Genomic DNA, 24,822 nt, shown 5'->3' with positions numbered 1-24,822 from the left:
GTGAGAGCACATTCCTCTGGAGAAGGGCTAGGAAGAAAAATGGGAAAGATTGTTTTTCTGAAGCTAGACTGAAGGTCTGGGCAGAAAAAACCTGGAGATATACTTACTGGGAGCACAGTAGTCCAGTGCTCTTAAGACTGAACTTTTTTGTGTGTGTAAATTAGTGAAAATTCTGACACAGCTAAGAATAACAATACTGATTCTATACTCTAGTCCAGTGTTTCCCAATGAAGAGTCCACCAGAAATTTTGTGCTGGTTCGCAAGAGTTGAAAAACACTGGTATATAAACACAATAAACACAACTAAATAAACACAATTCAATAAACACAAGTAAATATATCAATACAACTAATACTGATATTTCAGATTATTGGATTTTAGTTAAGAAGTCATATTAAAAAATAGGGATTCTAGAACAAAGATCCTGACTGTTTGAGTGATGTACTAAAAATATATATAGGCCCTGGCCGGTTGGCTCAGTGGTAGAGCGTCGGCCTTGTGTGCAGGAGTCCCGGGTTCAATTCCCGGCCAGGGCACACAGGAGAAGTGCCCATCTGCTTCTCCACCCCTCCCCCTCTCCTTCCTCTCTGTCTCTCTCTTCCCCTCCTGCAGCTGAGGCTCCATTGGAGCAAAGTTGGCCCAGGCGCTGAGGATGGCTCTATGGCCTCTGCCTCAGGCGCTAAAATGGCTCTGGTTGCAACAGAACAATGCCCAGATGGGCAGAGCATCGCCCCCTGGTGGGCATGCTGGGTGGATCCCGGTCGGGCGCATGCGGGAGTCTGTCTTACTGCCTCCCCATTTCCAACTTCAGAAAAATACAAAAACACACACACACACACACACACACACACACACACATATATAAAACAGCCGACTGAGCTGCATCCTATCTATGAATTACAGTTTCTCCCCCTCCTTCCCCTTTTCACAATCATCTCCGTAAGCTCTCTCACAGTCCCTCCTGAATAACAACTATCACAAAACCAGTCCTACACATTTTCCCCTAAACTATATCCAAATTACCTATTTTTTTACTTTCACTTCAAAAGAAATTAATCTCCCCCTGCACACCCCTAATCAGTTACTGCTTTTATGTTCTTTCTCTTGATTTAGGGGTGGTAACAATTATTATTATTTCTAGTATTAGTCATGGTCTTCCAGAGAATAGCAAGGCTATATAATTCATGCTCTACTGCAATTGGCAAATCAGGCAAGTGAAAAACAGCAGAAGCCCATAATTTAAATCATCTTTGGGTTCTGAATCTAAGCCTCTGACATTTGAATTAGGATCAGTAATATATGGTTAAATTAAACCAGCAAGCCTATATAAATTACTATAAAATCTAACTCACCCAGAAACTCATAAATTAAGAAATGAGATTCAAACTCTACTTTTAATCTTTGGTATTATACCTGAATACTACTGTACATACTGTGCTAAATAAATGTATGTTTTGTACAGTAGTAGAAATTATATCCCATTTTCTCTTTGTTGTGACTCAAACCTAGACTCTTCTTTCCCATCCTCTCCTTTTTCCCTTTGATGCCTGTTTTCTAAGAATCATGAAAAAAAGCTTAAATTGCATGAGAATGAACGACTGCTTATAAATTAATTACCAGACTATTGCAGATGACGCAGAGATAAGTGATCTTTGATTCTAGATCTTCAAATTACATATGAATGGCTGCCCCATTAGAGTAAAAGTCAGTATTTCCCTTATCTTTCTTCTTCACTGGAGTTCTCCTCTTCTAGTTCCTCTTTGTCCATTGCAATATCGCCTACCTAGTATTTCTTCCACCCAGTCCCAGTCCCCTCTTCCTTAATGCTGACTCACAAAAGGAGACAGGAAAAAGAAAGGGGTGCTACTTAAGAGATATGGAGAAACTGACATTCCTCAAACACTTTTTTTTCTTTTTTTGTGCCAGGCACTGGGCCAAGCAATTTATACATGTCATCTCACTTTATTCTATAATAGCCCAACAAAATTGAAGCTATTATCCTCATTGGACAGATGATGAAACTAAAACTAAAATACCTTTTAAAAATGTGCCAAACACTTAGACAGCTAGCAAAGGTCAGAAGGGAAACGAGAAATGAAATAACTGAAAGGAAAGCAAACTCTGCTCACCTTACTTTCTACCAGCTCTCACCCAACCCCAAACCCAGAGCTCATCTTCATGAGACCATCTGCCTCCAGCCTAATGTGTTCAATAAGCCTTCAACTTAACTTTTTTTTTTTTTTTTTTTTTTTTTTTTTTTTTTTTTAAAATTTTATTCATTTTTAGAGAGGACAGAGAGAGGGAGAGAGACAGAGAAGGGGGGAGGAGCTGGAAGCATCAACTCCCATATGTGCCTTGACCAGGCAAGCCCAGGGTTTTGAACCGGCAGCCTCAGCATTTCCAGGTCAACACTTTATCCACTGCGCCACCACAGGTCAGGCAACTTAACTTTTAATGTTATCTTAAATTTAATTCTTGCCTGACCTGTGGTGGTACAGTGGATACAGCATCGACCTGGAATGCTGAGGTTGCCGGTTCAAAACCCTGGGCTTGCCTGGTCAAGGCACATATGGGAGTTGATGCTTCCTGCTCCTCCCTCTGTTCTCTCTCTCTATCTCTCTCTCTCTCTCTCTCCAATAAAAAAGAATAAATAAAATCTAAAAATAAATAAATAAATATAATACTTTCCTAAAAAAAATTTAATTCTTAAATGCTACCTATAATAAAATCAATAAAATTATACATACAGTCTCAAAGACAAATGAAGGGATAAAAAAGTTGGAGGACTTCCATTTCTAGGAATATGGAAGACAAGATCTCCTAAAAAAAATCTTCTGCTACAAAATAAATAAAAATTCTGTGGGTCTATTTTTTTTTGCTTGTTTTTTGTTTTTTATGTATATCATAATTCATGCAGGAAGATAGAAGAGGAAATATCCAGAGGTTAAAAAAAACCTGATAGAACAGTAAGCAGATGTTAATGTTTCAACTACCATGAGGGTTTTTATGCACTTGTCAGTAACCAATATTCAAAGAGTTATTATCAGAGAAATTTTCAGAACATTTTAAAATTTTTTATTTAAAAAATTACATTTAAAGGGGTGACATTGATCAATAAGAGTACATAGGTTTCACAGTGGATAGAGCGACAGATTAGGACGTGGAGGACCGAGGTGCAAAACCCTGAAGTCACCAGCTTGAGCATGGGCTCACCAGCTTGAGCACAGTGTCACTGGCTTGAGTGTGGATCCTAGGCATGAACCCATGGTTGCTGGTTTGAGCCCAACGTTGCTGGCTTGAGCAAGGGGTCACTCGCTCTTCTGGAGCCCCTGGTCAAGGCACATATAAGAAAGGAATCAAGGCCCTGGCCAGTTGGCTCAGCGGTAGAGCGTCGGCCTGGCGTGCGGGGGACCTGGGTTCGATTCCCGGCCAGGGCACACAGGAGAGGCACCCATCTGCCTCTCCACCCCCCCCTCCTTCCTCTCTGTCTCTCTCTTCCCCTCCCGCAGCCAAGGCTCCATTGGAGCAAAGATGGCCCGGGCACTGGGGATGGCTCCTTGACCTCTGCCCCAGGCGCTAGAGTGGCTCTGGTGGCAGCAGAACAACGCCCCGGAGGGGCAGAGCATCACCCCTTGGTGGGCGTGCCGGGTGGATCCCGGTCGGGCGCATGTGGGAGTCTGTCTGACTGTCTCTCCCCGTTTCCAGCTTCAGAAAAATACAAAAAAAAAAAAGAAAGAAAGAAAGCAATCAATGAACAACTAAGGTATCACAACAAAAAACTGATGATTGATGCTTCTCATCTCTCTGTTCCTGTCTGTCTGTCCCTCTCTATCCCTCTTCCTGACTCTCTCTCTGTCTCTTCACAAAAGAAAAAAGGGAAAAGGGTACATAGGTTTCAAGTAAACATTTCTACAGCATTTGAAATGTTGGTTGTGTTATGTGCCCATCACCCAAAGTCAAATCATTTTCTGTCACCATGTATTTGTCCCTCTTTACTCCCTTTTCCCTACCCCTTCCCCCACATACCTCTCCCCCTGGTAACCACTTTACTTCTATCTATGTTCATGAGTCTCAGTTTTATATTGACCTATATGTAAAATCATACAGTTCTTAGCTTTTCCTGATTTACTTATTTCACTCCGTATAATGTTCTCAAGGTCCATCCATGTTATTATAAATGATCCGATGTCATCATTTCTTATGGCTGAGTAGTATTCCATAGCATACATGTACCAAAGCTTTTTTATCCAATCCTCTATCAAAGGACATTTTTAAGACACTTATAAATCCTCAAATTAAGAAAGCATAAACAGGATTTAAAAGAGAAATTTCAAATTGAAAGAAAATAACTCAGATATTTTCCTTCTTATGTAGGGAAAACCTCAGTTCAGTCTATTTCCTATGCTGGGAAAAAACCCAGTTCTTCCTGCCTGTGTTTCTCCTTTACTTTCACATAGATACCACACTCATATGGAATCCCTCATATCTGACACTTTCAGTCACCAAATGTGTACAGGTTTTTCTGCACACGAAGCAATTCTTCATGGTGTACTATAATTTAATTCAATTCTAACATTAGCTACCTAGATATACTGTCAGATCCCAGAGGGTAAAGGTTCAGTCCCATCATACTGTACCCTCTCCATTTCAGATGCCAATCACAAGCAGTAGATCCCAAGGTTATCTGTAATTTCTGTCTGATTTGGCAATAAATCAGAAGTTCCCAGGACCCCCTCCTCAGATTTGATCAGTTTAAAAGAGTGGCTCACAGAATTTAGAGAAACACATTTAATAGGTCATTTTTTAAAGGATATGATAAAGAATGCAGATGAAGAGCCAGAAATAATGGCTGAAAATTTCTCAAATTTTGTAAAAGTCATAAATCTACAGATTTAAGACATGAAAGAACCCCAAAGAAGATAAATTTAAAATTACACACCAAGACCCAGCATTGTCAAATTTCTGAAAACTAATGACAAAATAATCTTGAAAGCAGCAAGAGAGAAATGACACCTTACCTTTAAGGGAAACAATTTGAATGACATTCGATTTCTCACCTGAAACCATGCAAGGTGAAAGGAAGTGGCAGGATATATTTCATATGCTGAAAGTAAAAAATTATCAGCCTGAATTGAAATGCAGTGAAATCTCCTTCTCGAATAAAGGGGGAATCAAGACATTCTCAGATGAAAGCAAACTAAGAGAACTTGTCACAAGCAGCATTAAAAGAATGACTTTTGTGACGTCACGGAAATGGCGCCGTGAGAAGCGCGTCCGACAGCTCTCCCCTAAATCACAACAAATTTATCAACTAGAAACAGAAAAATTTATCCTCGGAGCATTCCAGAGTTCCACACAAACTGAAAGCAAAAGGACTGTTATCACTTGAATCTGAGAGACGAGGGTGTGGAGGAAGCTACCGCAGCAGCGACGCCGCGAGGGAGTGCGCCTGCGGTGAGTCAGCCCATATACTTGGGAACCGCGATCCGCTGCGAGCGGCCACCGCGAGCCGCCGCGAGCCCCCGCAAGCTGCCACCGCGAGCGGCCGCCACGACCTGCTGCGCGCGCCCGGTCGGGTTGAGCACCGCTGACGTTCCCAGCGGCCCGCACACTGCGAGTGGGGGTCGCCGGCCACCGGTGCCCGGAGCGCCCCATTCGCGCACGTGCCTTGGGCATTCCATGCGCCCAGGGCGCCCTACTGGCCCGCACACCCAGGGGGCTCCATTATCCTGTGCCTGGTGCGGTCCAGCCGCCAGCGGCGGGGCGAGCGGGAGAGGCTTGGGAGATTCTCTCCGTGGGCGGGGCACTTCACCCAGCCATTCAAGCTAACAATCAAGCGTTGGGGGAGGGGCACGCGCAGGCAGCCTAAAATACCTTCGGAAACACAGCTGCGACCCAATCACTGAAATTAGCTTAACCCATGAAATCTGCGCACCCTCGGTTCTAATTGATAAGATCTCTCTCAGTTCAGCGATCCAAGACAAGAGGCGTGATATTTTTTAGTGCCTCTCGCTAAAGGGGCGGGGGCAACTTCTGATTGATAGAGCCTCCATATTTAGGGATAAACGCTAACAAGAAGGACTTGGCAGATAATAAGGTCTATACTACACTAGTCGTAAGCAGAGACTAGTGCCTCTTCTTCCCTGCAAAAACAGGCTACAAAGTGTGGAAAGCCTGGGTTGAGAGGTCCAACTAAATGATAGGCGCTGAACAGTCACCTTGACAACAATTGACTCCCACCCCCGCCTGATTACACTGGAGGCCCTGACTCTCAGAGCCTTTCCCAAAGCCTTGCACTGAGTGGGGATAGAGTGGGGATTTCCCAGCTCTTTGAGTCTCTTACTCCCCAGGCAGAAGCAGTTGCAGCCTTATAGCTGGATCACCAGGCTGCTAATTCAGAAAGGGGGGACTAGGAGAGAGAATCCAGGAAAGCAAACTCTCATCGTTGGACCCTGCAAATGCCAACAAGCCTTTACTTCCAGCAAGACTAAAGCCAATTATATGACATTGCCATAGAATCCCATCAACTGCAAATCCCTTCCTAAGAGTGACACAGGGGCAGAGCCTGGGGTACAGAGTCACCGACTAGGAAGAGGGAGAGAAAAGAAAAAGGAAGAAGTTAACCTCTCAAAATCAAGAAAAACCCACAGACTTTACAACTTGATCCACTAATTTTTGTTGTTGTTGTTGTTGTTGTTGTTGTTTGTTTCTTCTATCTTTTTGCCTTTATTTCCTCCACCTTGGTCCTTCTATTCTCTGCCCATCTTATGCTTCCCCTTTCTTGAACTACACTACCCATGAGTGTTGCATTTTATTTTTCTTCTTCATCCTCACCCTCCTTTAAGGTTATACTCCAAAACACTTAACTCTCACTCTCTCCTCTTTTGTTTTTTTGGGGTTTTTTTCTCTTGCTTTATTTTGTTTTTTTCTCCTCCTATTTTATTTCTTCCTTCGTTTTTCTCTTTTTCTTATTTTTTCCTTTTTATTCGTTTTTTCTTTTCTCATTTTACTTTTCTCCCATATAATCCTCAATCACGAACAAATTAGTCAATTTGGGACTCAAGGCTTTTTTTTGGCTTTATTTCTCTTTTTTGCTTTTGTTTTTATTTTTTTTTTCTCTTGTTTGTTTATTTTTGTGGCATTTTGGGTCCTCCCAACCCAAGATCTCCATTGTATTTAGTCTTCGCTCCACTTAATACAACAGATTTTTACTTATTATTTTTATTTTTTCTTCTTTATTATTCTTTTTTGGTACTTTTTTATGATTCCCTCTTATCCCTCTCATTATATCTCTTAGTTGACCATCACTTACAAGCAAATCATCTTATGCTTGTCTAAGATTTTCTTCCTCTTTTTTTTTTTTGCATTTAGTAGGTCCCTACTCCCTTTTTTTTGCCCCTTGAACTCTTCACCCCAAATCAGGCCCTCCATTATAGGCACGATATTTCCCTGAGGAGGGGAGAGGAGGGAAAGAGAAGAGAGAAAAAAAGGGGGAAATAATAAATTATTACTGTTTTTTTTTTGTGGGGTGTTTTACCCTTTTTTTTTTCTTTTTACTCTTTATTAATTCTAATTAGTGCTATCAATAAGACCACCCTCAGATGCCGATAAGAAAGAGGAAATCGAATATTATGGATACAAAAGAAAGAGAGGTAACACAAATAGATGTGGAAAAATCTATGGAGAAAAGACTTAACATATTGGAAGCCTTGGAGCTAAATGACAGAGAATTTAAAATAGAAATCTTAAAAATACTCAGAGATATACAAGAAAACACAGAAAGGCAATATAGGGAGATCAGAAAACAACTCAATGAACACAAAGAATATATTACCAAGGAAATTGAAACTATAAAAACAAATCAAACAGAAATGAAAAACTCAATTCACGAGCTGAAAAACGAGGTAACAAGCTTAGCTAACAGAACAGCCCAGATTGAAGATAGGATTAGTGAAATAGAAGACAAACAACTTGAGGCACAACAGAGAGAAGAAGAAAGAGACTCAAAAATAATAAAAAATGAGAAAGCCCTACAGGAATTGTCTGACTCCATCAGAAAGAATAACATAAGAATAATAGGTATATCAGAGGGAGAAGAGAAAGAAAATGGAATGGAGAATATACTCAAACAAATAATAGACGAGAACTTCCCAAGCCTGTGGAAGGAACTAAAGCCTCAAATTCAAAAAGCAAACAGAACACCAAGTTTTCTTAACCCCAACAAACCCACTCCAAGGCACATCATAATAAAGATGACACAAAACAATGACAAAGAAAAAATTCTCAAGGCAGCCAGGGAAAAGAAGAGTACAACATATAAAGGAAGGCCTATTAGATTATCATCAGATTTCTCAGCAGAAACTCTACAAGCTAGAAGAGAGTGGACCCCAATATTTAAAGCCCTGAAAGAGAGGAACTTTCAGCCAAGAATACTATACCCATCAAAGCTATCCTTCAAGTATGAAGGAGATATAAAAACATTCACAAATACAGAAAAGATGAGAGAATTTATCAACAGAAAGCCCCCACTCCAGGAAATACTAAGGGGGGTTTTCCAACCAGATTCAAAGAACAAAAGAAAACAACACCACAAGTAACAGCTCCACCAAGAACACAATAAAACCAAACTTAAACTGTGACAACAAAGGAAAAAAAGGGGGGAGAGGATGGAGATTAACAGTAGCAAAGGATGATGAAGTGCAGAAATACTTATAAGATAGGGTACTACAATGAATATGGTAGGTACCCTTTTCATTACTTAATGGTAACCACCCTTAAAAAAACCACCACAAAAACACTTGACTTAAAAAAGGTAGCAACAGAGGAAAGAAGTATGGAACACAAACAAACAAAAACAAATGATAGAAAAACAAAAGAGAAGAATCAAACTAGATACAAAACTAACAGAAAGCAATTTATAAAATGGCAGTAGGGAACCCACAAGTGTCAATAATTACACTAAATGTAAATGGATTAAACTTACCAATAAAAAGACACAGAGTAGCAGAATGGATTAAAAAAGAAAATCCAACTATATGCTGCCTACAAGAAACACATCTAAGCAACAAGGATAAAAACAAATTCAAAGTGAAAGGCTGGAAAACAATACTCCAAGCAAACAACACCCAAAAAAAAGCAGGTGTAGCAATACTCATATCTAATAATGCTGACTACAAGACAGAAAAAGTACTCAGAGACAAAAATGGTCATTTCATAATGATTAAGGGGAAGTTGAATCAAGAAGACATAACAATCCTTAATATATATGCACCAAACCAAGGAGCACCAAAATATATAAGACAGCTACTTATTGACCTTAAAACAAAAACTAACAAAAATACAATCATACTTGGAGACCTCAATACACCGCTGACGGCTCTAGATCGGTCATCCAAACAGAGAATCAACAAAGACATAGTGGCCTTAAACAAAATACTAGAACACCTGGATATGATAGACATCTACAGGACACTTCATCCCAAAGCGACAGAGTATACATTTTTCTCTAGTGTACATGGAACATTCTCAAGAATTGACCATATGTTGGGCCACAAAGACAATATCAGCAAATTTAGAAAAATTGAAATTGTACCAAGCATATTTTCTGATCATAAAGCCTTGAAACTAGAATTCAACTGCAAAAAAGAGGGGGGAAAACCCACAAAAATGTGGAAACTAAACAACATACTTCTAAAAAATGAATGGGTCAAAGAAGAAATAAGTGCAGAGATCAAAAGATATATACAGACAAATGAAAATGAAAATATGACATATCAGAATCTCTGGGATGCAGCAAAAGCAGTAATAAGAGGAAAGCTCATATCACTTCAGGCCTATATGAACAAACAAGAGAGAGCCGAAGTAAACCACTTAACTTCACACCTTAAGGAACTAGAAAAAGAAGAACAAAGACAACCCAAAACCAGCCGAAGAAAAGAGATAATAAAAATCAGAGCAGAAATAAATGAAATAGAGAACAGAAAAACTATAGAAAAAATCAATAAAACAAGGAGCTGGTTCTTTGAAAAGATCAACAAAATTGACAAACCCTTGGCAAGACTCACCAAGGAAAAAAGACACAGGACTCAAATAAATAAAATCCAAAATGAAAGAGGAGAGATCACCACAGACATCATAGATATACAAAGAATTATTGTAGAATACTATGAAAAATTATATGCCACCAAATACAACAATCTAGAAGAAATGGATAAATTCCTAGATCAATACAACCTTCCTAGACTGAGTCATGAAGAAGCAGAAAGCCTAAACAAACCAATCAGCAGGGAGGAAATAGAAAAAACTATTAAAAATCTCCCCAAAAATAAAAGTCCAGGCCCAGACGGTTATACTAGTGAATTCTATCAAACATTCAAAGAAGACTTGGTTCCTATTCTACTCAAAGTCTTCCAAAAAATTGAAGAAGAAGCAATACTTCCAAACACATTTTATGAGGCCAACATAACCCTCATACCAAAACCTGGCAAGGATGGCACAAAGAAAGAAAACTACAGACCAATATCTCTAATGAATACAGATGCTAAAATACTAAACAAAATACTGGCAAACCGAATACAACAACATATTAAAAAAATAATACATCATGATCAAGTGGGATTCATCCCAGAATCTCAAGGATGGTTCAAGATACGCAAAACGGTTAACGTAATACACCATATCAACAAAACAAAGAACAAAAACCACATGATCTTATCAATAGATGCAGAAAAGGCTTTTGATAAAATACAACACAATTTTATGTTTAAGACTCTCAACAAAATGGGTATAGAAGGAAAATATCTCAACATGATAAAGGCCATATATGATAAACCATCAGCCAACATCCTATTAAACGGCATAAAACTGAGGACTTTCTACCTTAAATCAGGAACAAGACAGGGTTGTCCACTCTCTCCACTCTTATTCAACGTGGTGCTAGAAGTTCTGGCCAGAGCAATCAGACAAGACAAAGAAATAAAAGGCATCCATATCAGAAAAGAAGAAGTAAAGCTATCACTTTTTGCTGATGATATGATCCTATACATCGAAAACCCGAAGGACTCCACAAAAAGATTATTAGAAACAATAAACCAATACAGTAAGGTCGCAGGATACAAAATTAACATACAAAAGTCCATAGCCTTTCTATATGCCAACAATGAAATATTAGAAAACGAACTCAAAAAAATAATCCCCTTCACGATTGCAACAAAAAAAATAAAATACCTAGGAATAAACATAACAAAGAACGTAAAGGACCTATATAATGAAAATTACAAAGCATTGTTAAGGGAAATCGAAAAAGATACAATGAGATGGAAAAATATTCCTTGTTCTTGGATAGGAAGAATAAATATAATCAAAATGGCCATATTACCCAAAGCAATATACAAATTTAATGCAGTTCCCATCAAAATCCCTATGAGATTTTTTAAAGAAATGGAACAAAAAATCATCAGATTTATATGGAACTATAAAAAACCCCGAATAGCCAAAACAATCCTAAGGAAAAAGAATGAAGCTGGGGGCATTACAATACCTGACTTTAAACTATATTATAGGGCCACGATAATCAAAACAGCATGCTATTGGCAAAAAAAATAGACACTCAGACCAATGGAACAGAATAGAAAGCCCAGAAATAAAACCACATATATATGGTCAAATAATCTTTGATAAAGGGGCCAACAACACACAATGGAGAAAAGAAAGCCTCTTCAACAAATGGTGTTGGGAAAACTGGAAAGCCACATGCAAAAGAATGAAACTCGACTACAGCCTGTCCCCGTGTACTAAAATTAATTCAAAATGGATCAAAGACCTAAATATAAGACCTGAAACAATAAAGTACATAGAAGAAGACATAGGTACTAAAATCATGGACCTGGGTTTTAAAGAACATTTTATGAACTTGACTCCAATGGCAAGAGAAGTGAAGGCAAAGATAAATGAATGGGACTACATCAGAATTAAAAGTTTTTGCTCAGCAAGAGAAACTGATATCAAAATAAACAGACAGCCAACTATATGGGAACTGATATTTTCAAACGACAGCTCAGATAAGGGCCTAATATCCAAAATTTACAAAGAACTCATAAAACTCAACAACAAACAAACAAACAATCCAATAAAAAAATGGGAAGAGGACATGAACAGACACTTCTCCCAGGAAGAGATACAAATGGCCAGCAGATATATGAAAAGATGCTCAGCTTCATTAGTTATTAGAGAAATGCAAATCAAAACTACAATGAGATACCACCTCACTCCTGTTAGATTAGCTATTATCAACAAGACGGGTAATAGCAAATGTTGGAGAGGCTGTGGAGAAAAAGGAACCCTCATTCACTGTTGGTGGGACTGTAAAGTAGTATAACCATTATGGAGGAAAGTATGGTGGTTCCTCAAAAAACTGCAAATAGAACTACCTTATGACCCAGCAATCCCTCTACTGGGTATATACCCCAAAACCTCAGAAACATTGATACGTGAAGACACATGTAGCCCCATGTTCATTGCAGCACTGTTCACAGTGGCCAAGACATGGAAACAACCAAAAAGCCCTTCAATAGAAGACTGGATAAAGAAGATGTGGCACATATACACTATGGAATACTACTCAGTCATAAGAAATGATGACATCAGATCATTTACAGCAAAATGGTGGGATCTTGATAACATTATAAGGAGTGAAATAAGCAAATCAGAAAAAAACAAGAACTACATGATTCCATACATTGGTGGAACATAAAAATGAGACTAAGAGACATGGACAAGAGTGTGGTGGTTACCATGGGTGGGGGGGGGAGGGAGGACATGGGAGGGAGGGAGGGAGAGAGTTAGGGGGAGGGGGAGGGGCACAGAGAACTAGATAGAGGGTGACGGAGGACAATCTGACTTTGGGCGAGGGGTTTGCAACAAAATAACCTAGACATGTTTTCTTTGAATATATGTACCCTGATTTATTAATGTCATCCCATTACCATTAATAAAAATTTATTTAAAAAAATAAATAAATAAAAAATAAAATAAAATAAAATATATATATAAAAAAAAAAGAATGACATTTAATAAATAAAATAAATCAAACCTTCCCTAAAAGAATGGCTTGGCCCTGGCCGGTTGGCTCAATGGTAGAGCATCAGCCCAGTGTGTGGAAGTTCTGGGTTCAATTCCTGGGCAGGGCACACAGGAGAGATGCCCATCTGCCTCTCCATCCCTCCCCTTCTCTTTTCTCTCTGCCTCTCTCTTCCCCTCCCACAGCCAGGACTCCATTGGAGCAAAGTTGGCCTGAGCACTGAGGATGGCTCCATGGCCTCCACCTCAGGTGCTAGAATGGCTCCAGTTGCAAGAGCAATGCCCTAGATGGGCAGAGTATTGCCCTACCGGACTTGTGGGGTGGTGGGGTGGATCCCAGTCAAGCACATGCAGGAGTCTGTCTCTCCACCTCCCTGCATCTCACTTCAGAAAAATACAAAAAAAAAAAAAAATAGAATGGCTTAAGGAAGTTCTCTAAATGAAATAAATAAATAAATAAATATTTTAAAAACCTTAAATGGGGCAAAGGGGTTGTAATGGGGGACACGTTGTTGGGGGTCGAGGGTGTTACATTGAGTGGGACAATTGAATCCATGTTAACACAATAAATTTAAAAATTTAATAAAACATACATTTAAAAAAGGAAAAAAAGGAATATTAGAAAAGAGGAAAGAATATGGTAAGCAAAAATATGGGTAAATAGAACTTCTCCACTTGAGTCTTTTAAATTATGCTGGATGATAGCAGCAAAATTTGTAACACTATCTAACATAGTTCTAAATGTACGTGGAGGAAATATTTAGGACAAATGTATTATAAATGGAGAAGTATATAAAAGGACATAAAACAGGTAAAGTTTCTACATTTCACTTGAACTGGTAAAATGAAGACACTAATAGTTTGTGATGTTATGTGGGTATAATATATCTAGAGCAATGATGAAAAAGAATACACAAAGAGATACTTAAAATTACTATACGAACATATGGGAGTTGCTTTCTGCTCCTCCCCTTCTCTAAAATGAATAAAAAATCATAAAAATTACTATACAGACATTAAAATGGAATTCTAAAAACACTTAAAATCACTATCCAAACATTAAAATGGAATTCTAAAAATATTCAAATAACTCACACGAAGGCAGGAAAAAGGAAATCAGAGGAAAAGAAAAGGAAAAGAAAAATTAAAATGGCAGATTTAATTATCAAATAGCAATGATTACATTTAAGTTACATGGTATAAATTACCAATTAAGAAACAAACTGGGCCCTGGCTGGTGGCTTAGTGGATAGAACATTCTCCGTCAGGGCACACAGGAGAAGTGTCTATTTGTTTCTCTCTCCCTCTCTCTTCCCCTTCTCTCCCTTTTCCCCTCCCGCAGCCAGTGTCCATTTATTCGAGTACCGATCTGTTTTAGCCCCTGAGGCTGCTGCACTTGGACTAACAGAGCTATCCTCAGTGCCCAATCGTCCCAGACAGGGGTGGATCCTGGCCTGGCCACTTGGAGGAGTCTGCCTCACTATCTCCCCTCCTCTCACTAAAGGAATAAAAAACAAAACTGGCAGAGTGGATTAAAAAAACATGACCCAACTCAACTGTATGTTGTTTACAACTATTTATTCTCTTTTTTAAACTAAATTTGTTGGGGTAACATTTGTTAATAAAATTATATAAGCTTTAAGTGTACAATTCTACAATACATCATCTATGTATTGCATTGTGTGCTCAAAACACAATGTCTAGTCTTCCATCATCACCATGTATTTCACCCCCTTTACCCTCTTCATCTTACCTCCAGCCCTGTCCCTCTCTGGTAACCACCATATTGTTGTCTGTGTCTATGAGGATTTTTGGGGTTTTTTTTAAGAAACTCAATTTAAATATAATATTATAGTTAGGTTGAAAGTAGAAGATGGAAAATGTTATAGGACACAAATATTAATCAAAAGAAAACAACAGTGACTATAGTAATGTCAGAATATATATATATAGAGAAAATATATATGCTAAATAGAATAGTACTATTTATCTATTATATTTAATAGGTAAATTATTATGTGTATTTTATGTGTTAAATTATATATTAATATATAAATAATAATAATAAAAATATAGACAGAGTATTGTATTAATATAAAATATATTTCAGAGCAAAAAGATTGAACTGAGACAACATATATTATACAGTGGTCCCTCGTCTGTCCTGGGGGTTAGGTTCCAGAATCTTCCATAATAGGTGAAAATCTGCAAAAATAGCAACCTTATTAATATTTATTTTATTATTTATTTATATTTTAATGCTTTATAAACATTCCTCACACTCTTATAAACCTTTCCCACACTGTTATTCACCTTTCCCACACTCTTATAAACACTTCCTATGCTCTTAAACACATTCTGTACTTTTTCTTTTTTTTCATTTTTCTGAAGTTGGAAACGGGGAGGCAGTCAGACAGACTCCTGCATGCGCCTGACCGGGATCCACCTGGCACGCTCACCAGGGGGTGATGCTCTGCCCATCTGGGGCATCATTCTGTTACAACCAGAGCCATTCTAATGCCTGAGGCAGAGGCCACAGAGCCATCCTCAGCACCCGGGCCAACTTTGCTCCAATGGAGCCTTGGCTATGGGAGGGGAAGAGAGAGACAGAGAGGAAGGAGAGTGGGAGGAGTGGAGAAGCAGATGGGCGCTTCTCCTGTGTGCCCTGGCCAGGAATCGAACCCAGGACTCCTGCACACCAGGCCGACGCTCTACTACTGAGCCAACCGGTCAGGGCCCACATTCTGTGCTTTTAAACCTACATAATTTTAACAACATACAAAATTTGATAAGGGTATTCACCAGTAAATACTAATGTTTTAATTCATATTTTTTATATTTTTATATTCTTTTCAATTTTTTAGGCTAGAAAATGTTTATTTTACCATAAAATAATTAAAATAAAAAATATATTAAAATATCTATATACCTTAAAATCCCTCAATATAGCAAAAAATCTGCGATACAAAATTAGATATATATCAATACAACTTAAAAATCTGTGATATAATGAGACAGCAAAAAGTGAACCACAATATGGTGAGGGACGACTGTATAATGATAAAAGGGCAAATCCATCAACCCAGCAATCCTAAACAACAGAGCTGCAAAATATGTAAAGCAAAAACTGAACTGAAGAACAAACAGAGAAATCCACAATTATAGGTGAAGACTTTAACATCCTTCATGTAATAATTGAAAGAACTAGACAGAAAACCAGCAAGGATATAGAAGAACTCAATAACACCATCAACCAGTGTATCTAATTAACATTATAGAACACTCCACTCAAAAGTGAAATACACATTGTCTTCAAATACCCATGGAAAACATATCAAGATAGGTCCTAACACAGGCCACAAAACAAACCTTAACAAATATAAAAGGATGGAAATCATGCAAAGATGTTCTCTGGTCACAGTGGAGTCAAACTAGAAATCAATAACTGAAAGATAACAAGATGCAGCAGTGAGAATGTTTTCTTATTCAGTGGGTTGTCTTTTCATTTTGTTGATGGTTTCTTTTGCTATGCAAAAGCTTTTCAGGTACATTTACACAATGGAATATGCAGCTGTAACAAAAAAAGAAGGAAATCTTACCTTCTGCAACAATATGGAGGGACCTGGAGAGCATTATGCTAAGTAAAATAAGTCAGTCAGAGAAAGACAAATACCACATGATGTCACTTATATGTGGAATCTTATAAACACAATAAAATGATGAACAAAATAGAAACAGAGGCATGGACACATGGAACAGATGAATGCTGGCAGATGGGAAGGAAGTAAGGGAAATGGATGAACGGAGGTGCATAAATTATATATATATATATATATATATATATATATTATTACACACACATAACACAGAGATAGAGATAACAGGGTGGCAATAGTCAAAGGGAAAGGGGGTGAGGGTAGGAGGAGGAGGGCAAAGAGGGGTAAATGTAAACAGAAAGACTTTGCCTAGGGCAGAGGGTGCACGATGCGGTGTGCAGATGTTTTTATATTGACTTGTACACTTGAAACCTGCATGGTTTCATGAACCATGTCATCCCAATAAATTAAAAATAAATAATTTTTTTAAATAAGAAAATATCCAAACTTGGAAACTAAGCATCACATTTCTAAACAACTCATGGGTCAAATTGGAAGTTTCAAGGGAAGTAAAATATATATTGATGTTGAAACGAATGAAATGAAAAGACAACATATCAAAATCTGTGGGACAAAGATAAAACAGTGGAGAGCAAAACATTCGTAGCACTAATTGTATACAGGAGAAAAGAAAAAAAGCCTGAAATCAATAATACAAGTTCTCATTTTAAGAAACTAGGAGGCCCAGGCTGGTTGGCTCAGCGGTAGAGCGTCGGCCTGGCGTGCGGGGGACCCGGGTTCGATTCCCTGCCAGGGCACACAGGAGTAAGCACCCATTTGCTTCTCCACCCCCCCTCCTTCCTCTCTGTCTCTCTCTTCCCCTCCGCAGCCAAGGCTCCATTGGAGCAAAGATGGCCCGGGCGCTGGGGATGGCTCCTTGGCCTCTGCCCCAGGCGCTAGAGTGGTTCTGGTCGCGGCAGAGCGACGCCCCTGGAGGGACAGAGCATCTCCCCCTGGTGGGCAGAGCATCTCCCCCTGGTGGGCAGAGCATCGCCCAAGGTGGGCGTGCCAGGTGGATCCTGGTCGGGCGCATGCGGGAGTCTGACTGTCTCTCCCCGTTTCCAGCTTCAGAAAAATACAAAAAAAAAAAAAAAAAAGAAACTAGGAAAAGAGCCTGACTCTGGTGGTGCAGTGGATCAAGCACCAATCTGGAATTCTGAAGTCACCAGTTCAAAATCCTGGGCTTGCCTGGTCAAGGCTCATATGGGAGTTGATGCTTTCTGTTCCTCCCCCCTCTCTCTCTTGTTTTCTCTTTCTCTCCTCTCTCTTAAGATAAATAAATAAAGTCTTTAAAAAAAAAAGAAACCAGCAAAACAACAAAATAACACCAAAGCAAATAGAAAAAAAGACAAAGGTACAAAGGTAAGAGCAGAAATCAATGAAATCAAAAACAAAAAAATCAGTGAAACAAAGCAGGTTTTCTTTAGAAAAATTAAAAAAAAATTTACAAACCTCTACCAAGACTGACAAAAAAGAAAGAAGGCACACATAATATTACATTGCCTGCAGACATCAAAATTTGTGAATTTAGATGAAATGAAACAATTCCTCAAACAAAAATGAACACAATTCACCCAATATGAAAGAAAGCATGTGGATAGCACAATAACTATCAATATATAGAAATTTAATTAGCAATTTAAAAGATTTCAATTTAAGAAAATAAATTTCCAGATGCAGATGGTTTCACTGGACTATTCTACCAAACACTTAAAGAAGAATTAACACCAATTCTTTTCAAGAAAAACTCTTCAAGAAAAAAAAGGAAGGGACATTCTCAAATCATCATATTGCCATGATATAAAAACTGTACTACAAAAAGAGAAAACAATAAATAGGCGTGTTGCTCCAAACTCTTCTGCAGCTGGTAGGAAGAGACAGACACTGCCACTGGGTTCAAGAGTGTTTCTGACAATGATATACGGAAGGCGGCTCCCTCGTTCTTTGTGACCACAAAGGCAGCTTTAAAGAAGTACAGCCTGCCCTGGCCAGTTGGCTCAGCGGTAGAGCGTCGGCCAGGGCACACAGGAGAAGCGCCCATTTGCTTCTCCACCCCTCCGCCGCGCTTTCCTCTCTGTCTCTCTCTTCCCCTCCCGCAGCCAAGGCTCCATTGGAGCAAAGATGGCCCGGGCGCTGGGGATGGCTCTGTGGCCTCTACCTCAGGCGCTAGAGTGGCTCTGGTCGCAACATGGCGACGCCCAGGATGGGCAGAGCATCGCCCCCTGGTAGGCAGAGAGTCGCCCCTGGTGGGCGTGCCGGGTGGATCCCGGTCCGGCGCATGCGGGAGTCTGTCTGACTGTCTCTCCCCGTTTCCAGCTTCAGAAAAGTGAAAAAAAAAAAAAAAAAAAGTACAGCCTGCTCGGTCACACAGCTCCTCCAACTCAAAACAGTCCCCACTTGAAATTGCCACGTTGAAATTCTTAATACTTTTACTGTTAAATTTATGTTTTATACGTGAAGTTCAATGGGACAATGGATCATGCTATGTGAGCAGAGAAGACATGTGGAAGGAAATGAAAGCTTTTTATTTTGGGGCATTAACAATAATTTTTTCTTGCTTTTGAAAAAAGCATTTTTATTTAGCCCTGGGCCTAGACAATTAGGTAGCCAGTCCTGCATGACCACCATTTTCCCTAAAGCAGGGGTCGGGAACCTATGGCTCGCGAGCCAGATGTGGCTCTTTTGATGGCAGACAAATCTTTAATAAAAATAATAATAACGTTAAAAATATAAAACATTCTAATGTATTATAATCCATTTCCTACTGTTCATGTTCATGATTGCGGGTGGCTGGAGCCAATCACAGCTGTCCTCCGGGACAACACCAAATTTTTATTGGATAATGCGTAATGTACACGGGTCGTTGTTGTATGTTGTATGGCTCTCACAGAATTACATTTTAAAATATGCAGGCCTGACCTGTGGTGGCGCAGTGGATAAAGCGTTGACCTGGAAATGCTGAGGTCGCCAGTTCAAAACCCTAGGCTTGCCTGGTCAAGGCACATATGGGAGTTGATGCTTCTAGCTCCTCCCCCTTCTCTCTCTCTCTCTCTATCTCCCCTCTCTCTCTCTCTGTCTCTCCCTCTCCTCTCTAAAATGAATATATAAAAAATAATAATGATAAATAAATAAATAAATAAATAAAATATGGGGCATTCATGGCTTTCTCAGCCAAAAATATTCCCAACCCCTGCCCTAAAGACACATCAGTAGCTGCCTCAAACCTGCCAATCAGATACTCTAGCTCTGCTTCAAGAAACCTAGAATTTGACACTTTTTGTGATTTCCCCCCTTAAATTCACAAAATACATATATTAAAGGGAAATTAGAAAATATGCTTAATCAAAAAGAAAAGTATATAAAAATCCTTGCTAATCCCAAGACCCAGAGATAACCACTTAATATTTTGGCATATAACCTGTTTATATGCACACGTACTCATTTTTGTAAAGGCAAATATTAAATTACATTTTTAGCAATCTGTTCTTTTACTATATTAATATATTAAAAACATTTTTCATGTCACTAAATATAGCCATTATTTTCATTTATGTTTTTTTAATTTTATCTATTTATTTATTTTAGTGAGGAGAGAGAGAGAGAGAGAGAGAGAGAGAGAAGGGGGAGGAGCAGGAAGCATCAACTCCCATATGCACCTTGACTAGGGAAGCCCAGGGTTTCGAACCACCACAGTCAGGCGCAATTATTTTTATTTTTGAAAGGAAATAAAATTATTTATTTTTCTTTTTTTTTTTTCCATTTTTCTGAAGCTGGAAATGGGAAGAGACAGTCAGACAGACTCCCGCATGCGCCCGACCGGGATCCACCCGGCACGCCCACCAGGGGTGACGCTCTGCCCACCAGGGGGCGATGCTCTGCCCATCCTGGGCTTCGCCATTTTGCGACCAGAGCCACTCTAGTGCCCTAGGCAGAGGCCACAGAGCCATCCCCAGCGCCCGGGCCATCTTTGCTCCAATGGAGCCTTGGCTGCGGGAGGGGAAGAGAGAGACAGAGAGGAAGTTGCGGCGGAGGGGTGGAGAAGCAAATGGGTGCTTCTCCTGTGTGCCCTGGCCGGGAATCAAACCCGGGTCCTCCGCACGCTAGGCCGATGCTCTACCACTGAGCCAACCGTCCAGGGCTATTTTTTCTAATTATAAAAAATATTAACTTGGCCTGACCTGTGGTGGTACAGTGGATAAAGCACTTTTTTATTTTCCTATATAATATGATATACTTCCATGTGAATACAGATCACTATAGCTATTTACATAAATAAAATTATCCTATACATAATATTCTTCATCCTGATTTTATCTCCTAATATGACTTAGATGTCTTTCCCATCCTAAGATATAGAGATTTCTTTTATTATTTGTAATAACAGAAAACTTATTAAAACTAAAAGTTATTAACATTCATTGTATAGATTTATTAAAATGTAACCATCACTTAGATCAGTGGTCCCCAACCTTTTTTTGGGCCACGAACCAGTTTAATGTAAGAAAATATTTTCACAAACTGGCCTTTAGGGTGGGATGGATAAATGTATCACGTGACCAAGACAAGCATCAAGAGTGAGTCTTAGCCTGACCTGTAGTGGCACAGTGGATAAAGCGTCGACCTGGAAACACTGAGGTCTGAGGTCGCTGGTTCGAAACCCTGGACCTGCCTGGTCAAGGCACATATGGGAGTTGATGCTTCCTGATCCTCCCCCCCCTCTCTATCTCTCTCTCTCTCCTCTCTAAAATGAATTAAAAAAAATATTTTAAAAAAAGAGTGAGTCTTAGACGGATGTAACAGAGGGAATCTGGTCATTTTTTTAAAAATAAAACATCGTTCAGACTTAAATATAAATAAAATGGAAATAATGTAAGTTATTTATTCTTTCTCTGTGGACCGGTACCAAATGGTCCACGGACCGGTATCAGTCTGCGGCCCGGGGGTTGGGGACCACTGATTTAGATAATAAACATTTAGACTGTTCCTAGATTTTCAAGTTTCAAAACAATACTGTAATAAACATTTGGTTTTATTTGTGTGTATGTATTTAGATGAGGATCTCGGAACTCTTGTCCTATTACTTCTTTAAAATAAAGTACTAGATCCTGACCAGGTGGTGGCACAGTAGATAGAGCATCCGACTGGGATGCGGAGGACCCAGGTTCAACACCCCGAGGTTGCCAGCTTGAGTGCTGGCTCATCTGGTTTGAGCAAAGCTCACCAGCTTGGACCCAAGGTCACTGGCTTAAGCAAAGGGTCACTCGGTCTGCTATAGCCCCCCAGTCAAGGCACATATGAGAAAGCAATCAATGAACAACTAAGGTGCCACAATGAAGAGTTGATACTTCTCATCTCTCTCCCTTCCTGTCTGTCTGTCCCTATCTGTCCCTCTCTCTGTCTCCTTTTGTCACAAAAAGAAAAAGAAAAAAAAGAATAATAAACTACTCGATGTATATTAGATGGATTAAAGAATATGAACATGAAATATACACTTTCAGTTCATATTGGGCAAATATGTGTAGCTACTTTATCTCTCTCTATCTAAAGTTTCTCAAAAACCCTTATCCCTCTGAATGACACAGGAGGCATGCAGACATAAACTTGTCAATTAAAGATATCTATAACTATTAATTTATTTATTTATTAAATTTTACTTTCAACATTCTTTTGTATTGGTTTCAGGTGAACAGTATAGTGGTTAGACCAGGGGTCGGGAAACTCTTTGGCTGAGAGAGCCATGAATGCCACATATTTTAAAATGTAATTCCTGAGAGCCATACAATGAGCTGTATATGTTACGCATTAGCCAATAAAAATTTGTTGTTGTCTCAGAGGACAGCTGTGATTGGCTCCAGCCACCTGTAACCATGAACATGAGCGGTAGGAAATGAATGGATTGTAATACATGAGAATGTTTTATATTTTTAATATTATTTTTTTATTAAAGATTTGTCTGGCCTGACCTGTGGTGGTGCAGTGGATAAAGCGTCGACCTGGAAATGCTGAGGTCGCCGGTTCGAAACCCTGGGCTTGCCTGGTCAAGGCACATATGGGAGTTGATGCTTCCAGCTCCTCCCCACCTTCTCTGTCTCTCTCTCTCTTCCTTTCTCTCTCCTCTCTAAAATGAATAGATAAAATAAAACTAAAAAAAAAAAATTTTTTTTAAAAAGCCACATATAAAAAAAAAAAAAAAAAATTTGTCTGCAAGCCAGATGCAGCCATCAAAAGAGCCACATCTGGCTCGCGAGCCATAGGTTCCCAACTCCTGGGTTCAACTTTACAAAGTGTTTCACCCGATATTTCGAGTACCCACCTGGCACCACACATATTACTAACTATATTCCCAATGCTATAGTTAACCTCTCTGTGACTATTTTGTAACTGTCAATTCATACTTCTCAATCTCTTCACCTCTTCCATCTAATTCAATCCCCTCTCCTTTGGCAACCACCAGTCAGCTCTCTGTGTAAAGTGCTTTTACCATTTTTTTTGTAAAGAAAGAAATAAAGAGAAACACCATTTATTTATACATTTGTTGGTTAATTCTTTTTTTTTTTTTTTTTTTTTTTTTTTTCATTTTTCTGAAGCTGGAAACAGGGAGAGACAGACAGTCAGACAGACTCCCGCATGCGCCCGACCGGGATCCACCCGGCACGCCCACCAGGGGCGGTGCTCTGCCCCCCAGGGGGCGATGCTCTGCCCATCCTGGGCGTCGCCATATTGCGACCAGAGCCACTCTAGCGCCTGAGGCAGAGGCCACAGAGCCATGCCCAGCGCCCGGGCCATCTCTGCTCCAATGGAGCCTTGGCTGCGGGAGGGGAAGAGAGAGACAGAGAGGAAAGCGCGGCGGAGGGGTGGAGAAGCAAATGGGCGCTTCTCCTGTGTGCCCTGGCCGGGAATCGAACCCGGGTCCTCCGCACGCTAGGCCGACGCTCTACGGCTGAGCCAACCGGCCAGGGCTGTTGGTTAATTCTTGAATGTGCCCTGACCAGAGATAGAACCCGCAACCCTGCATATCAGGACGATACTCTAACCAATTGAACTACTTGGCCAGGGCAATATCTTTAACTCTTGAAATTTAAAAACATTTTTCTATCTCAAGTACTCTCCTTTGAATAAATATTGAGAGGTTCCTCTCACTCTTCCTCCCCAAAATGTCTTCATGGCAATTGAGGGCGGGACCCTAGCCATTGCTTTTTCCTTGGGTCTCTGTTGGTCTTTCATTCCATATTGTCTCTGGGTATCATCTGAAGCCCATGGGGATTGGTACTGATATCTTTACTTAGTCTGGTTTTGAAACTAATGATGTCTCCCTTCTCGGCACTCCCACAATAGCTTACTGGTATGGGATGTCCTACACAAGCATGACTACTGTCCCTATGATTCATCTCTACAGACTGGTCACTCACAGCCTCTGCTCGGTGTCATCTCATCCCAGTGTCATTTGGGTAGTAACTGGCCCATGCCCCATTAACTTTACAAAGCCTTCTCCAGGTCCCAGCTATACAACAGCTATGCAAATCTTTAGTGCCATGATAAACTAGGGGATATTTTCTCCCCTCTTCCAACTCACTATTCCATTATGCCATTTTTTTTACAGAGACAGAGAGTCAGAGGAGAGATAGATAGGAACAGACAGACAGGAACAGAGAGAGATGAAAAGCATCAGTTTTTCGTTGCAACACCTTAGTTGTTCATTGATTGCTTTCTCATATGTGCCTTGACCGTGAGCCTTCAGCAGATCGAGTAACCTCTTGCTCCAGCCAGCGACCGTGAGTCCAAGCTGGTGAGCCTTGCTCAAACCAGATGAGCCCATGCTCAAACTGGCGACTTCGGGGTCTCGAACCTGGGTCCTCAGCATCTCAGTCTGACTCTCTATCTACTGCACCACCACCTGGTCAGGTTCCATCATGCCATTTTTAAGTTCTTATCTGGGTGGCACTGTATTGAACATGATACTTCTCTAGGGGAGCTTACCATTTTCCCAGTTTGCACTTGAGGATGCAAAGAACTGTCTCTACTGCTCTGAGAATCTCCCAAACTCATTTGGGGCTACCCTCTTCTTCCTAGGTAGCCCTTCCAGGAATC

The 24,822-nt window shown here is 39.9% G+C and overlaps 1 non-coding gene across 1 annotated transcript; it reads left to right on the top strand.

The window, feature by feature from the left end:
* The first annotated feature begins 461 nt into the window (after positions 1 to 461).
* On the top strand, positions 462 to 537 carry TRNAT-UGU (transfer RNA threonine (anticodon UGU)). Its single transcript has one exon. It is a non-coding gene; the product is annotated as a tRNA-Thr (tRNA).
* Positions 538 to 24,822: the final 24,285 nt, after the last annotated feature.

This window comes from Saccopteryx bilineata, chromosome X (genome assembly GCF_036850765.1).
Source record: "Saccopteryx bilineata isolate mSacBil1 chromosome X, mSacBil1_pri_phased_curated, whole genome shotgun sequence".
NCBI lineage: Eukaryota > Metazoa > Chordata > Mammalia > Chiroptera > Emballonuridae > Saccopteryx > Saccopteryx bilineata.
This window is presented reverse-complemented; position numbering and strand designations above follow the sequence as displayed.